Source organism: Stomoxys calcitrans, chromosome 3 (assembly GCF_963082655.1).
Source record: "Stomoxys calcitrans chromosome 3, idStoCalc2.1, whole genome shotgun sequence".
Taxonomy (NCBI): domain Eukaryota; kingdom Metazoa; phylum Arthropoda; class Insecta; order Diptera; family Muscidae; genus Stomoxys; species Stomoxys calcitrans.
In genome coordinates, this window is record NC_081554.1 from 88,783,450 (window position 1) to 88,800,078 (window position 16,629).

A 16,629-nucleotide genomic window follows, 5' to 3' on the forward strand; every position below is an offset into this window, starting at 1 on the left:
TCAATATTATATATAAAGCTATAGGCCAGATTGATGAGTCTGAATGGTAACCTAAGATTTGTAGCCATGGTTATAGTTGAAGTTGATGGCAACTAGTCAAGCTAAAGAAATAAAATTAAAACAAGTAAGGACTGGCTAAAGTCGGGCGAAGCCGACCCTAAGCCACATTGGATACCCTAAACCATATTGGATATGCAGGCCAAGTCGTCTAATTTAAAATTTGTTTAAATTTTATATTTTAAGAAGATCGATTGGTAAATGGGTTAGCAAAGGCCCTAAAAGTGAAAATCTTGAGATGCATATATATGGGAGCTGTATCTAAAAATGAACAAATGTCTATGAAATTCATCAGTCATCCGAAGAGTTATAAGAGAAACCTTCATGACAAATTTTGTGCAGATCTGTTAACAATTGACTAAATTATTGAGTATTATTCAAAATCGGACGAATATATATATGGGAGCTAAATCTGAACCGATTTCCATTCAATTCAATAACAATGCCGGGAGTCCTTTGTGCCAATTTTCGTGTGCATCGGTTAAAAAATTACCAAATTATTCCAATACTTTTGGGTTGCCTTAAAAGTAATTGCGGATTTTTTAAAAGAAAGTAAATGCATTTTTAATAAAACTTAGAATGAACGTTAATCAAATATATAATTGCCATTTTGTTCGATAACCTTTTGCCATCTTCCTGGCAAATTTAGTTTTCTGGCCTTTATCTGCAAAAAACTGAACCAAGTGCGATTTTATAGCCTCATCATTGCCGAAAGTTTTACCATTTAAGGAGTTCTGCAAAGATCGAAATAAATGGTAGTCTGATGGTGCAAGATCTGGGCTATATGGTGGATGCATCAAAAGTTCCCAGCCAAGCTCACTCAGTTTTTGGCGAGTGACCAAAGATGTGTGCGGTCTAGCGTTGTCCTGGTGGAATATGACACCTTTACGATTGACCAATTCTGGTCGCTTCTCCTTGATGGCTGTATTCAATTTGTCCAATTGTTGACAGTAAACATCCGAATTAATCTTTTGGTTCCTTGGAAGTAGCTCAAAATATACCAAACCCTTCCAATCCCACCAAACAGACAGCATAACCTTCTTTTGGTGGATATCAGCCTTTGAAGTGGTTTGACCTGGTTCACCATGCTTGGACCATGATCGTTTTTGACTGACGTTGTTGTAAACAATCCATTTTTCATCTCCAGTTATGATTCGTTTTAAAAACTTATCGAATTGCGTTTAAGGCGCATATCACAAGCGTTGATTCGGTTTGTTAAATGAATTTCTTTCAATACATGTGGTACCCATATTAAAATTGACGCCAAACAAACAAATGTAAACAAAATTTCGCGCACTTTTTTTCTAAAGCAAGCTAAAAGTAACAGCTGATAACTGTCAGAAGAAAGAATGCAATTACAGAGTCACAAGCCGTTGAAAAAATTTGTCAACGCCGACTATATTACTACTATATTACCGACAATTACTTTTTGGGCAACCCAATAGTCAATATCGGACAAACATATATATAGAAGTTTTATCTAAATCTGAACCGATTTCTATGAAGTTCGCTAATAATGTGAAGACTTTTAAGAGAAGCCCTTGTGCGAAATTTCGTGAGAATCGGTTTACAAATGACGATCTAATAGCAATTTTAGTCCAAATTGAACAAACATATATGTATATGGGAGCTATATTCAAATCTTAACCGATTTTTTCAAATTTCAATAGGCTTCGTCCCTAGGCCCAAGAATATGATTGTGCCAAATTTAAAGACGATCGGAGGAAAACTGCGACCTGTACTTTGTACACAAATTAACATGGAGAGACGGACAGACAGACAGATGGACGGACATAGTTAAATCGAATCAGAAATTGATTCTGAGTCGATCGGTATACTTATCCATGTGTCTGTCTCTCTTCCTTCTGGGTGTTACAAACAAATGCACTATGTTATAATACCCTGTACCACATTAGTGGTGTAGAATATAAATAGGGTTTACTGTAGCGATAAACTGACCACTGTCGTCTAAAATTTAAGATGGATTATGTTTTCAATTGAATGAAGTGTTAATAAAAAAATTTGAACCTATTCTGCGAACAGGTCGGTAGCGTTACACCGCCAAGATGAAAAAGTTTCTGTCAAAAACCAATGTCCACACTGAAACGATAGTAGACGACATGGGAGTGAGAACAGAGACAACGGAGGACACGTTGAGGCTTTTAATAATAACGGAGGCACCGAAATCTTGGAATAATGAGATTGACCGGGAACTTATAATTACAGAATTTATAGTAAAGGAAGCTTTCAGTAGCTTCAAACCATTTCAATCATCCGAACCTGATGGAATATTTCAGGCGTTGCTACAGAAGGAGGCGAACTACCTGTCACCCTATCTCGCCTGTATTTTCACAGCGTGCCTAAGACTTGCATATACACCTAAAGCCTGGCAGGAGACAAGGGTGGTATTTATACCCAAGCCCGGCAAGGCAAGTTATGCGACACCAAAGGCATGCAGACCTTACGTCCGTTCTATTACTGGATAAATAATATGCTAAGGAAGAGGTCCCATTACACAAAAATAAGGGAGAAAATGGCACAGGGCACGTCACAGCTGATATTTTATCGCCACTCCTAAGTGTGACCACCATAAATAGCCTATTATGGATGCTGGCAGAGAGGAGGGATTTGAACTCGCCTACTATGCAAACGATGTTATAGTACTTCTACAGGGTTAGGATCCGAACCAGCTATGCAGAAGGGCCGAAAGGGTCTTGCAGAAGGCATGTGACTGGGCTAAACCGAAATCTGCTTATTCGCGAGCTATGACAAAGTCAAATACTTAGGTGTGATCTTGGATAGGAAACTGAATTGGTAGTGTCACATTCGTGAGCGAAAAGGATCACATTGAAAGGGCGGACGATTTGGCGGCGAAGGTTTACTGCCGCCAGTAAACTTGGTTAACCTGAAGCCTTTCGTGTCGACACATTGCAGGTAACACTATGGAATAGCGAAACGGTTGGTAGAACGGCGAAAATCCTATGGGGTTATTACTGAAAAGAAATAAAATCCTATAGGGTTATTACTGAAAAGAAATAAGAACAAGGTCAGTATTGCTTTCGGTGTCATAACTGGGTAAATAGGACTGCGAGTTCACTTATTCAAAATCGATGCGCCAAGTGATAGCATGTGGGGAGATGATAAGACGTTGGAGTATTACGTATGTCATTGCCAGGCTTTCGCACCTAACAGACATTGGTACTCGGGTGAGGACACAATAGCAGACATAAACCAACTTAGGGGCGTGGTATGGAAAACAATTAGGGATTTTGTAAGTAGCATGGAATTCCTAACATAGGTTTTCTTTTTCGAGGTTACTTTTCAGTATTTAGAGTGCACAACAAGCCGATTATAGGTATATGTCCATAATGGCATGGGGCGGATTAAAATCCGCACCCTCTTCTCAACCTAACCTAACCTCACAAACGTCGCCAGCATAAGGAACTCAGGCATTCAGCTTCTTAGGCGAACAAACTAACATCTGCGCTACGGTGGCCTCCTACTATATATGGCAGTTTTATCTAAATCTCGTATTGAACAGGGATGTCGAGGAGCAATAAATGCGCTTATTATGAGCCCAAGACATTAAATAAAGAGATCGGTCTATATGACAACATTATCCAAATCTGAACCGATCTGAGCCAAATTAAATAATGGTGTTGGGAGGCTTAATATAACTTACTATCGTTTTTTATATGCAAATGGAAAAGGAAAGCCAAAGATAGCAACACACACCACCCAATATGGGACGCGTTTCGTCTTTGGTTAGAAGACTTTTCAACCATATTAGGTGTGTTGTATTTGAATCGTATTAATAGCAAAAAAGCATCTATGATACAATTACCACATTAACCACACTCGAAACCCCTGTCTATCAGCTGTACTTTTCCCAATGCATGTATTTTTTTTTTTGTGTAATGACAGACATTCTATCTGTAACAAATTAGACTTCTTCCGTACTACACATGATTTTGTTCATCTGTTGGAAGTTGTATTGATGGCTTCGAACGCTAAGACAACACCAATGGATCTCGCTGTTGCCCCGTGTGCCCAGGTTCGAATCCTGGCCGGGCTCTGCCAAATGGTTTTCTGTTTGCATATCCGATCATTGAGCTCGTCTCGAAAAAGAAACAAACAGAAATTGTAAAATTAAATGATTTCGCCCTAACAGGCAAACAAATTTAATAATTATAGCTTACTATTCATAATTTCAACAAAAAAATTTAATAACTATAACTTACTATCAATAATTTCAGCGAAATCGGACCATGAATGCGTCTTTTATGGGCCCAAGACCCTCAATCGAGAGATTGGTCTATATGGCATCTATATCTAAATCTGAAGCGATTGTCCGTATTGAACAACAATATCGAAAGGCCTAACGCAACTCACTGTTCCAAAATTCAGCAAAGTTGGATAATAGATGTAGCTTGAATGGGCCTAAGACCTTAAATCAGCAGTTCGGTCTATATAGAGGCTAAATAAAGATATAGTCCGATGTAGCCCATCTTCGAACTTAACCTGCCTACATAAAGTATATATATTCTTGATTGTCTCGACGCTCTGAGTCGATCTAGCCATGTCCGTCCGACTGTCTGTCAAAATTACGAAAGCGAGCGAACGCGTAAAGCTAGGGGCTTGAAATTTTGCACAAATTCTTAATATTGACGTAGGTCATTGGGGACTGCAAATGGTCCATATCGGGTTAGATTGAGATATGGCTCCCATATAAACCGATCTCCCGATTTGAATTCTTGAGGCCCTGGAAGCCGCACTTTTTGTCCGATTTGGCTGAAATTTTGCATTAAATATTCTGCTATGACTTCCAACTCCCGATTTGACTTCTTGGGCCCTTACAATTCGCAATTTTTGTCCGATTTGGCTGAAATTTTGCATGTGGTGTTTTGTTATGACTTCTAACAACTGTGTCAAGTATGGTCTGAATCGGTGTATAACCTGATATAGCTCCCGTATAAACCGATCTTCCGATTTAACTTCTTGAGTCCTTACAAGCAGCAATTTTTGTCTGATTAAGCTGACATCTGCCATGAGGTGTTCTGTTACGATTTCCAACAACTATGTCAAATACGGTCCAAATCAGTCTATAACCTGATATAGCTCCCATGTAAACCATTCTCTCGATCATCGTTGTTCGGTTCCTAGAAGCTTTAATTTTTGCTGGTTTGACAGAAGTTTAGAATGTAGAATAAAATTATGCCCTTCAACTACATATATTTTGTATAAATTTTCAGCTGAAACCACCACCATGTAGGTTTCCAAGAATCGACCTTGCCGAATTTTCTCGCTCGCTTTCGCTTGTTTGTTTTATGGTCTTTCCTTCAACTATGTAAACGAAGGACATTCCTTACAATCTGTTTAGGTTTTCTTATCTCAGATGCAACAATTATGCAAAATTAAATATATTACTTTATGCAAAAACACAATTTTTATTTCTATTCAGTCGATAATTAAACCTTGAAAATTTGATTATGGCAATTCGATTGTAATTATTAAATATGCAATGTCTTTAATATTGCATCAAAGAAAGATTAAACCAATTTTTATACCCTCCACCATAGGAAGGGGGTATACTAATTTCTTCATTCTGTTTGTAACATCTCGAAATATGCGTCTGAGATCCCATAAAGTATATATATTCTTGATCGTCATGTCATTTTAAGTCGATCTAGCCATGTCTGACCGTCTGTCCGTCCGTCCGTCTGTCTGTCGAAAGCACGCTAACTTTCGAAGGAGTAAAGCTAATCGCTTGAAATTTTGCACAAATACTTTTTATTAGTGTAGGTCGATTGGGATTGTAAATGGCGGAGCTCAAGAAGTCAAGACCCAATACCGGTTTATATGGCAGCTATATCAGGTTATAGACCGATTTGAATCACATTTGGCACAGTTATTGGATATCATAACAAAACACGTAGTGCAAAATTTCATTCCAATCGGATAAGAATTGCGCACTCTAGAGGCTCAAGAAGTCAAGACCCAAGATCGGTTTATATTGAAGCTATATCAGGCTATAAACCGATGTGAACCATGCTTGGCACAGTAATTGGATATCGTAGCAAAACACGTCGTGCAAAATTTCATTCAAATCGGATAAGAATTGCGCACTCTAGAGGCTCAAGAAGTCAAGACCCAAGATCGGTTTATATGGCAGGTATATCAGGTTATGGACCGATGTGAACCATACTTGGCACAGTTGTTGGATATCATAACAAAACACATCGTGCAAAATTGCATTCCAATCGGATAGGAATTGCGCACTCTAGAGGCTCAAGAAGTCAAGACCCAGGATCGGTTTATATGGCAGCTAAATCAGGTTTTGAACCGATTTGAACCATACTTGGCACAATTGTTGGATATAATAACGAAACACGTCGTGCAAGATTTCATTCCAATCGGATAAGAATTGCGCACTCTAGAGGCTCAAGAAATCAAGACCCAAGATCGGTTTATATGGCAGCTATATCAAAACATGGACCGATATGGCTCTTTTACAATACCAACTGACCTACACTTATAAGAAGTATTTGTGCAAAATTTTAAGCGGTTAGCTTTACTCCTTCGAAAGTTAGCGTGCTTTCGACAGACAGATGGACGGACATGGCTAGATCGACATAAAATTTCACGACGATCAAGAATATATATGCTTTATAGGGTCTCAGACGAATATTTCGAGTAGTTACAATCAGAATGACGAAATTAGTATACCCCCCATCTTATTGTGGAGGGTATAACAACTGTGCCAAATAAGGTTCAAAACGGTTCATAACCTGATATAACTGCCATATAAACCGATATGGGATCTTGACTTCTTGAGCCTCTATAGGTCGCAATTATTATCCGATTTGCCTGAAATTTTGTACGACGGATCCTCTCATGACCATGAACATACCAGTTAATTATGGTCTAAATCGGTCTATAGCCTGATACAGCTCCCATATAAATCGATCTCTCTATTTTACTTCTTGAGCTCCCAAAGGGCGCAATTCTTATTGAAATTTGGTGACATTTTACACAGGTCGCCAACATGTAATATAATTGTGGTCCGAACCGGACCATTTTTATACCCTCCACCATAAGATGGGGGGTATACTAATTTCGTCATTCTGATTGTAACTACTCGAAATATTCGTCTGAGACCCCATAAAGTATATATATTCTTGATCGTCGTGAAATTTTATGTCGATCTAGCCATGTCCGTCCGTCTGTCCGTCCGTTCGTCTGTCGAAAGCACGCTTACTACCGATGGAGTAAAGCTAACCGCTTGAAATTTTGCACAAATACTTCTAATTAGTGTAGGTCGGTTGGTATTGTAAATGGGCCATATCGGTCCATGTTTTGATATAGCTGCCATATAAACCGATCTTGGGTCTTGACTTCTTGAGCCTCTAGAGTGCGCAATTCTTATCCGATTGGGATAAAATTTTGCACGCCGTGTTTTGTTATTATATCCAACAACTGTGCCAAGTATGGTTCAAATCGGTTCATAACCTGATATAGCTGCCATATAAACCGATCTGGGGTCTTGCCTTCTTGAGCCTCTAGAGTGCGCAATTCTTATCCGAGTGAAATGAAATTTTGCACGACGTGTTTTGTTACGATATCCAACAACTGTGCCAAGTATGGTTCAAATCGGTCTATAACCTTATATAGCTGTCATATAAACCGATCTTCGGTCTTGACTTCTTGAGCCTCTAGAGGGCGCAATTCTTATCCAATTTGAATGAATTTTGGCACGTAGTATTTTGTTATGTTATCCAACAACTGTGCCAAATATGATTCAAATCGGTCTATAACCTGATATAGCTGTTATATAAACAGATCTGGGGACTTGACTTCTTGAGCTTCTAGAGGGCTCAATTTCTATCCGATTTGGCTGAAATTTCGCAAGACTTTTTTATTGTTACTTTCAACAACTATTTCAAATAAAGTACAAGTCGGTTCATATCCTGATATAGCTGCCATATAAACCGATCTGGGATCTTGACTTCTTGAGCCTCTAGAGGTCGCAATTATTATCCGATTTGCCTGAAATTTTGTACGACGGATTCTCTCATGACCATTAACATACGTGTTTATTATGGTCTGAATCGGTCTATAGGCCGATACAGCTCCCATATAAATCGATCTCTCTATTTGACTTCTTGAGCCCACAAAGGGCGCAATTCTTATTCGAATTGGCTGACATTTTACACAGGTCTCCAACATATAATTTAATTGTGGTCCAAACCGGACCATATCTTGATATCGCTCTAATAGCAGAGCAAATCTTTTCTTATATCCTTTTTTTTTGCCTAAGAAGAGATGCCGGGAAAAGAACTCGTCAAATGCGATCCATGGTGGAGGGTATATAAGATTCGGCCCGGCCGAACTTAGCACGCTTTTACTTGTTTTAAATAGCGCTCTTTTATCCTTTTTTTGCCTAAGAAGAGATGCCGGGAAAAGAACTCGACAAATGCGATCCATGGTGGAGGGTATATAAGATTCGGACCGGCCGAACTTATCACGCTTTTACCTGTTTCCATTGCAATCATTCTAATTCTACCACAATTTTTTTTGAAATTTGGTGGCTGAACAGTGTCATATTTTCTTAACTTCATTATGTTAAGCCTCAGTAGAGATTTCCAAATTATATTTTTGTCCTCAAATAAGTTTTGATGTATGTATGTAAAAAGTAAACTTATTAAATTAATTTAGAAATGATATTGAAAATGAAGTTTGATTATTTTTTTTGCTGATGCTTAACAAGACTCTGGTCATGAAACATCATTGTAGCAACAGCAGCTAGAACAACGTTTGAATTCATCCCCCATCTCCCTTTTAGGAATTTATCTGCTGCCATAAAATTTCATTGAGATAATATTTCAAAATGTTCACCCTTCTTCAAGACAAAGTAGACAAATTTTCAAACAGACAGTATTTTGGTTTTAGTGTCATTCTAAGGACATTCGCAACAGTTGATTTTGGTGAAGGAAAAACAACTTAAAGCTGATATCAGACATCATCAGCCAGCAAGCAGCATTCATGCTTCGAACATCATAACAGGAATAACAGCAGGGAAGACATGATAATCCTTAATGGATGGCCAAGAGTTGTTTTTTGGACTGGCAACGTAAAACTGGGTTCTTGACTTACAAACCAAGGACAACGAATTGGCCCTGGTCGTGGTGTCAATTTTTAGTATCCTTCAACTTTACAGCATTTCACTTTTGCTCAAGAATAATAAAAAAGTTTTCGCCTTTTTAACACTGATTAATCCTGCGAAAACAACCAAACCCAATCACCCACTCTCAGAGCAATGATACTGTTGTGAAAACTTGGAAAAGATTTAATTTAATTACAGCGCTTTTATTCATTATGACTTACCAAAATTGAAGATGGCTGCTAACGGAAATACGGCGGCTGTCATTAAAAGTGGGTTTAAGAATTGAAAAGGATTATTTCAAATTTCATTAGAATATTTGAATGTAGAATATTTGAATGAATCAAGGCAAGTCAGTTCTTAAGGATTTGCGTGTACGTACGAAGGGCGAACAAGGGTATACCATTGGAAGTGTCATTTGCTTTGAAAGACTTTTAAAGTAAAGCAATATGGGAGCATTAAATTTAGGTTTCTATGGCAACTAACCAAACGAAAAAGCTTTAAGTTCGGCCAGGCCAAATCTTATATACCTTACAGCATGGATCGCGTATGAAAAGTTCTTTGAATGACTGTTTCAAATAAAGTGATCGGCTTATATAGGATTTATATCCAGATATGGATATGCCTCTATCGTATACAAAAAGACAAAAAAATGCAAAATAATGCACAAATGATGTTACTATCCTGAACCGGCGTTGGTGAGAATATTATGATAATAAGGGGATGATTTTGTGAACGTGCGTTATTGATTCCATGTAATGACCGTTATGAAAATCATTCATAAAAAATGTACATTTCTACCAACCTTAAGCTACTCTTCATGCATTATATGTACATTGATGGGTGGTAAGGCTTTTGAAAGCAAACAATCATGAGATGGATGGAGCGAAGGTTCATCTCTCAACAGCTCTCAAAAAAATTTTTTTTTTTTTTAAACTGTAAAAAAAACAGTGCACTAGACGTTGTCAGAATATGAACGGCTGTGTACAGATCCGATAACTTCCGTGTGTTGATTCACCAATGGGGTCAATTAAATAAAGTCGTGATTAAATTTTTCTTTGGATATACTTGTGGTTGGAATAGATATGTCACACTAATCACAAGAAAACACATGCTACTCGCCTATGCGGACATTATCGATATCATAGGTCAGTCACCGGAAGTAGTAACTGAAGCCTTTGAAAGAATCGAAAGAGAGTTAGTGAAAATGGGTCTGGCAGTAAATGGAGATAAGATGAAATGGATGGTTTCAACTCCCAAAAAGCCTTGCACAACCGAGCAGATAAACAAAATGGAGAAAATTGGGAACCACAACTTTGAGACAGTCAGTAACTTTATCTACCTCGGCACCGCCGTAACCGAAAGGAATGACACCAGTTTTGAGATAAAGCGAACAATAATACTGGCAAACAGATGCTACCCGTGCTGTTATATGGTTCTGACGCATGGGTACTTGTGAAAGCAGATGAGGCAGTGCTTGGAGTATTTGAGAGAAAGATTCTTCGTAAAATATATGGACAAGTTTGCGCTAACGGAGAATATAGGCGATGTATGAACCACAAGCTGTGTGAGCTGTATGACGACGATAACATAGTTACACGCATCAAAATACAACGGCTGCGTTGGCTATCTTGGTCATGTTGTCAGAATGGATGAAGAAGCCCCAGCAAAGAAGTCTTTTGAAGGCAAACACGGTGGTACACGCAAACCGGGAAGACCAAAAGCTCGATGGAAAGATCAAGTTGTGGGAGACACCTCGAAACTTGGAGTCAGAGATTTTAGAATGAGCGCAGAAGATCGAGGCGATTGGAACGCTATTCTTCGTTCGACTGGTGGAACAAATATTCTGTCATAGCCAATTTAAGTAAGTACATAAATTTAGTTAAAGGTCGTAATTTAATTTACATACCAAACTTCTGTCAAACTGGCAAAAGTTAAAGCTTCTAGGAACCGAACAAGGATAATCGAGAGACCGGTTTACATGGCAGCAACACCAGGTAATACACCGATTTTGGCCGTAGTTGACACAGTTGTTGGTAATCCTAACAGAGAATTATGTGCAATATTTCAGCCAAATCCGACAAAAATTGTGGCTTGTAAGGGCTCCAGAAGTCAAATCGGGAGATCGGTTTATATGGGAGCTATATCAGGTTATAGACCTATTTAGATTGTACTTGGTACAGTTATTAGAAGTCATAACAAAACACTACGTGCAAAATTTCAGCCTAATCGGACAAAAATTGCGGCTCCAGGGGCTCAAGAAGTCAAATCGAGAGATCGGTTTATATGGGACCTATATCAGGCTATAGACCGATTGAGAGAGTACTTTTTACAGTTATTGCAAGTCATAACAGAATACTCTGTAAAAAATTTCACTCAAATCGGACTAAAATTGCGGTTTGTAAGGGCGAGAGATCGGTTTTTACGAGAGCTTTATCCAAATCTGAACCGATATGGCCTATTCGTTATCTCCAAAGACCTACAGCACTATTGGGTATTTTTGCAAAAAATCAAGCGGCCTGCTATACGCGTTTTACAGCTATTGTAATTTCGACAGACGGGCGGACGGACATGGCTGGATCGACTTAGAATGTCAAGACTATAAAGAATACTCCATTCCTTTAAGTGAGCCTTTTGCAAAAGGGGGATGGGGGGGTTTAGTCCGCGCGTCATTCATTGGATTCATTCAACTCCAGTTGTCAGACCTATAATGCTATATGGTCTTGTGGTGTGCTGGACTGAGCTTCTAAAGTCCACCTATTGTTCAATACTCAACCGGATCCAAAGGGTGGCTTGTTTTACATCACAGCCGCACTGAGGACGACACCATCTGATGCACTGAGTTTAATGCTACATCTAATGCCTCTGGACATTGTGGCTGGAGCAATTGCTGTGACCACTGCCGTGAGGCTAAAGGAGCTTTCTCTTTGGTCATGTGGCAGCTACGGACACTTTGTTATCGTTAAAACAATGTCGCATGTTCCAGCCAGTGTGGATTACACCCTACCTGAGCCGCTTTGATAAAAAGTACTGTACTACTATTCCTGAGAGAGCCCTAGGAACCACAACATCCCTGGTAATAGAAATTAAATAGATTTCTGTACAGATGGTTCCAAACTAGACAACCAGGTGGGCTTTGGGGTGAACTCTGAAGAACTTCGATTGGTCATATCGAAAATGTTACCCGATTACTGCAGTCGCTTGATACAGTGAAGATCCTTACATTAAAGAAGTGCTGGAATGGTTAAGATATAATGTCATATCGACGAGTGGCATAAACATTTTCTCAGAAAGCCAGGCAGTCTTTCTTTGGGGAACGTATATCTGAATTCAAAAACCGTCTGCAACTGTCGCAGATTTCTCTACGAGATGGCTCAACAGTTGCAATTCACTTATTCTGGGTGCCGGGCCGCAGATATATTCGAGAGTATTGTAGAGCCGACACTTGCGAGACTTGGAACTGCCTTACAGATTCCTGGGGAACTGGGATCTGTTGGTATGTCTTTGGCAACATGTTAGCTTAGTATTCAGGATCACACCCGAAGGACAACGAAGGTCACAGATGGTCACAAAGTGGGAGTTGTGAACACTTCAAAATTATGTGGCCTAATCTAGACTTTAAGAAGACTGACGTTCTGCTGTAGCTAGCTAGAACAGACGTCGAACAGAAGTTCGACCGGCCCGAATTTTGGGAACCTACCACCTTTGACTTTGCCAAAAATGTACACAAGATAAAATTAGTTGCAGGGTATAATTTTGCTCCATGTACCAAATTTCTGCCGAACCACGCAAAGCTTAAAGTTTCGAGGAACCGATAATCGCGAGGTCCATTTATGGTTGCCCAAAAAGTAATTGTAACAAAAAGTAAAGGTAACAGCTGATAATTCACAGAAGAAAGAATGCAATTACAGAGTCACAAGCTGTGAAAAAATTTGTCAACGCCGACTATATGAAAAATCCGCAATTACTTTTTGGGCAACCCAATTTGGGAGTTTATCAAGTTATAGACCGATTCGGACCGCGCTGGTTACAGTTGTTAAAAGTCGTAGCAGAACACTACGTGCAAAATTTTAGTCAAATCGGGCAAAACTTGGAGCTTCCGGGAGCTCAATATGTCAAATCGGGAGATCGGTTTATATGGGAGCTATATCAGGTTTGGAACGTACTTGCCACAGTTGTTGGAAGTCGTAACAAAATCGTCAAATCCGACATAAATTGCGGCTTGTTAGGGCTCAAGAAATCATCGACTCAGTATGTCGAGACGGTCTCTCTTTATGGGCAGAATCTTAACAATGATAATGGTTGATCATAAAAAGAACTCCCCCTGCTTTGACAAGAATTGCGCCCTCTATAGGCTCAAGAAATAAGTTCAGGTGATTGGATTATATGGTAGATATATCAAATTTTGAACTGATTGGAACCATCCATACTTGGATCATCTGAGGAAGGTCATAGGAAAAGCCATCGTCAAATTTTAGCCATATCGGATGCAAATTGCGGTCTGTAGAGACTGTAGAAGTATATTCTGGGGATCGGTTTAAATGACAGCTTTATCTTGTTTTGGACCAATTCAAATCTTGCCTGACATATATGTTGGAGGATGTAGGACAAGCTATCGAGTTAAATTTTACACAAATCGGATATGAACCTCAAGATGCTCAAGAAATACATTCTTGATAGTAGTTTATATAGCATCTATATATAAAAATGGACCGATTTGACCATTTTACAATCCCAACCGATCGGCATTAAAAGTTTTTGTGCGAAACTTTGGATGTCAAGGTTTACTTCTTCGAAAATTAGTGTGCTTCCTACAGACGGACTGGCCGGCATGACTAGATCGACTTAGAATGTCAATACGTTCAAGAACATACATACACTCTACGAAATTTTTTGTTCAAAATAGGAGCACTTATTGTCCGATTTCGCCGAAATTTGGGACAGTAAGTTGTGTTAGGCCCTTCGACAGCTGTTTGGTTTGATTTGGATATAGCTGCCATATAGACCGATCCCTCGATTTTAAGTCTTGGCCCCACAAAAAGCACATTTATTATCCGATTTCGTTGAAATTTGACATACTGGCTTATGTGAGGCTTTTCGACATCCATGTCGTATATGGTTTAGATCGGCCTATATTAGGATATGGTTTTCAAAAAGGCCAATATTTTGTTCTACAAAATTGAACAATGACTCGTACTTATTTGACCTCTCAATATCCGTAACGACTTTGGTCCAAACCGGACCATATCTCGATAAAGCTGCTATGGGGCCATAAATTATGCATTTTCACCGGATTATGACGAAAGATGGTTTACATGTATACCCGAGGTGGTGGGTATCCAAAGTTCGGTTCGGCCAAACTTAATGCCTTTTTAATTGTATTTTATTTTATTTCTTCTAAATTAAACAGCAGCCATTTTCAACAAGTGACAGAATTTTCAGCAGTAAGCCTGCTGTTTTCAAATTGCCGAACTACTGCTGTAATAGCAGAACTACTGCTGTAGTAGCAGAACTACTGTTGTAATAGCAGAAAAATTAATAGTTTTCAGTCAGCAGACAGTGCTTGATATTTTCGGCATACTTTTTTCTGCGAGTGTCTATACTTTATTTTACTTAGACGAATATTTCGAGTTGTTTCAAACGGTATGACGAAATTAGTATACCCCCATTCAATGGTGGAGGGTATGAAAAAGCGAATTCACAAATCTTTATGATATGTAAAACTAAGTTTAGGTATGATATTCCTTCCTGGCAATTTCTCTCAAAATGTTTTCATTCCAAGTCAATAAACGTTTATTGACATGCATTACTACAGTGCAGGTTTCAAAGACCACATTGAAGCCATTTTAACACACACATTTGTGGCTGTATCATGGGACGGTTGTGTTGATTTAAAGTTAATAAAATAGCCGATAGTTCTTCGACAGGATATTGTTGTTACACTACCGATACGCACACATTCTTGTTTTCATAAGTCAAAGGACGACTTGTGCACATTACACACACTTGAGTGCCCATGATCTCACCGCATTCATGTAAGTGCACATCTTGTCTACCACAGGCGATGAAAGTTCTCATGTTATTAATTTGGGTGTGTGCAATGGAGTGGGTTTCGCAAGAATTGTATTTCAAGTGGCACCATTTGAGTTGTTAGCACAGCAATGACCTTTGAACTAATGTTTAGTTTCGTGTTGCATGTGTCTATGGCGAACTGTGTAATTTTAGCATTGTGCTGTGAAGTTTAAGTTTATTTGTTAAACCTTGTGCACCACACACATAGTTCCATAGAAGTAAACAAGAAAGGCAAGTCTGAATTACCAGGAAGAGCAACAAGGTGTATACAATATTGAAAATATTTGTACAAAAAGAAAAAATATATATAAATCAAGAAAAATTGTAAATGCAAATTTGTTTCTCGCAGATGCCAATATGAAACTGTACGGGAGATTTTTCTAGCCTCAATTAGTTCAATAAGCTTAATAATGATTATTTGCGGTGCTGTATAGTTAACCTAATCGTATGAGCTCTATATGGGTTATTGTTTTCATCGTACCATCCAATATTAATGCTATAAAAATTCCAAATATTTTAACAAAACTTTAGACGGTTGGCAATAACATTTATATGAATGTTCATATCATTGTTTCCGTTCGGTCGTGTTTGTACTCTTGTAGCTGTAGAGTTAGTGACCATTTTATACAGTTATTACTATATCTGTTTCAAAAGCTAAAAATAACGCTTTCAGTAGCATCCATTGGGATTGTAACATAAAGAACAGACATGGCGGATACTTGAATTTCACAAATGGTGTGTGCGCAGGGAAACACAAGTGTGTCGCACATTCAAGCGTTGGTGTTTAAAGCAACATGTTGTAGCAGATTCCAAGTAAATAGGGTTTACCATCCAGAAGTTTTCGGTGCAAAATGTTCAGAGATTTCCATAATTTAATATATATATAGGGTGATTTTTTAAGAGCTATAGGAAAGTTAAAAAAACACAAAAAATTCAGAAAAATTCATGAAATCTTTTTTTTAATGGATAGTGCGTATCATTTAATTTAATGTTTGATGAATATTTCATGCATATGTTGACCGTGACTGCGCCTAAAATGGTCCATCCGCTTAGTCCAATTTTGGCATACTTTTTTCAACATTTCGGCCGGTATCTCGCGAATAAATGCCTCAATGTTGTCTTTCAATGCATAAAATGAAGCTGGCTTGGCTGTATAGACCTGAGCTTTAACATAGGCCTACAAAAATAGTGTAAAGGCGTTAAATCGCACCATCTATCGACCAATTGACCTGTCCCGAACGTGAAATAAATTGTTCACCGAACTCGCCTTTCAATAAGGCCATTGTTACGCATGGTGTGTGTCATGTGGTACCGTTTTGTTAAAACCACATGCCATGCAA

At 38.6% G+C, this 16,629-nt stretch overlaps 1 long non-coding RNA gene across 1 annotated transcript; it reads right to left on the minus strand.

Moving 5' to 3' along the window:
* Positions 1-8,916: 8,916 nt before the first annotated feature.
* Positions 8,917-9,625, minus strand: LOC106085937 (uncharacterized). Its single transcript, XR_001221055.2, has 2 exons — positions 9,442-9,625; positions 8,917-9,391 (listed from the first exon to the last, which is right to left on the minus strand). It is a non-coding gene; the product is annotated as an uncharacterized LOC106085937 (long non-coding RNA).
* Positions 9,626-16,629: the final 7,004 nt, after the last annotated feature.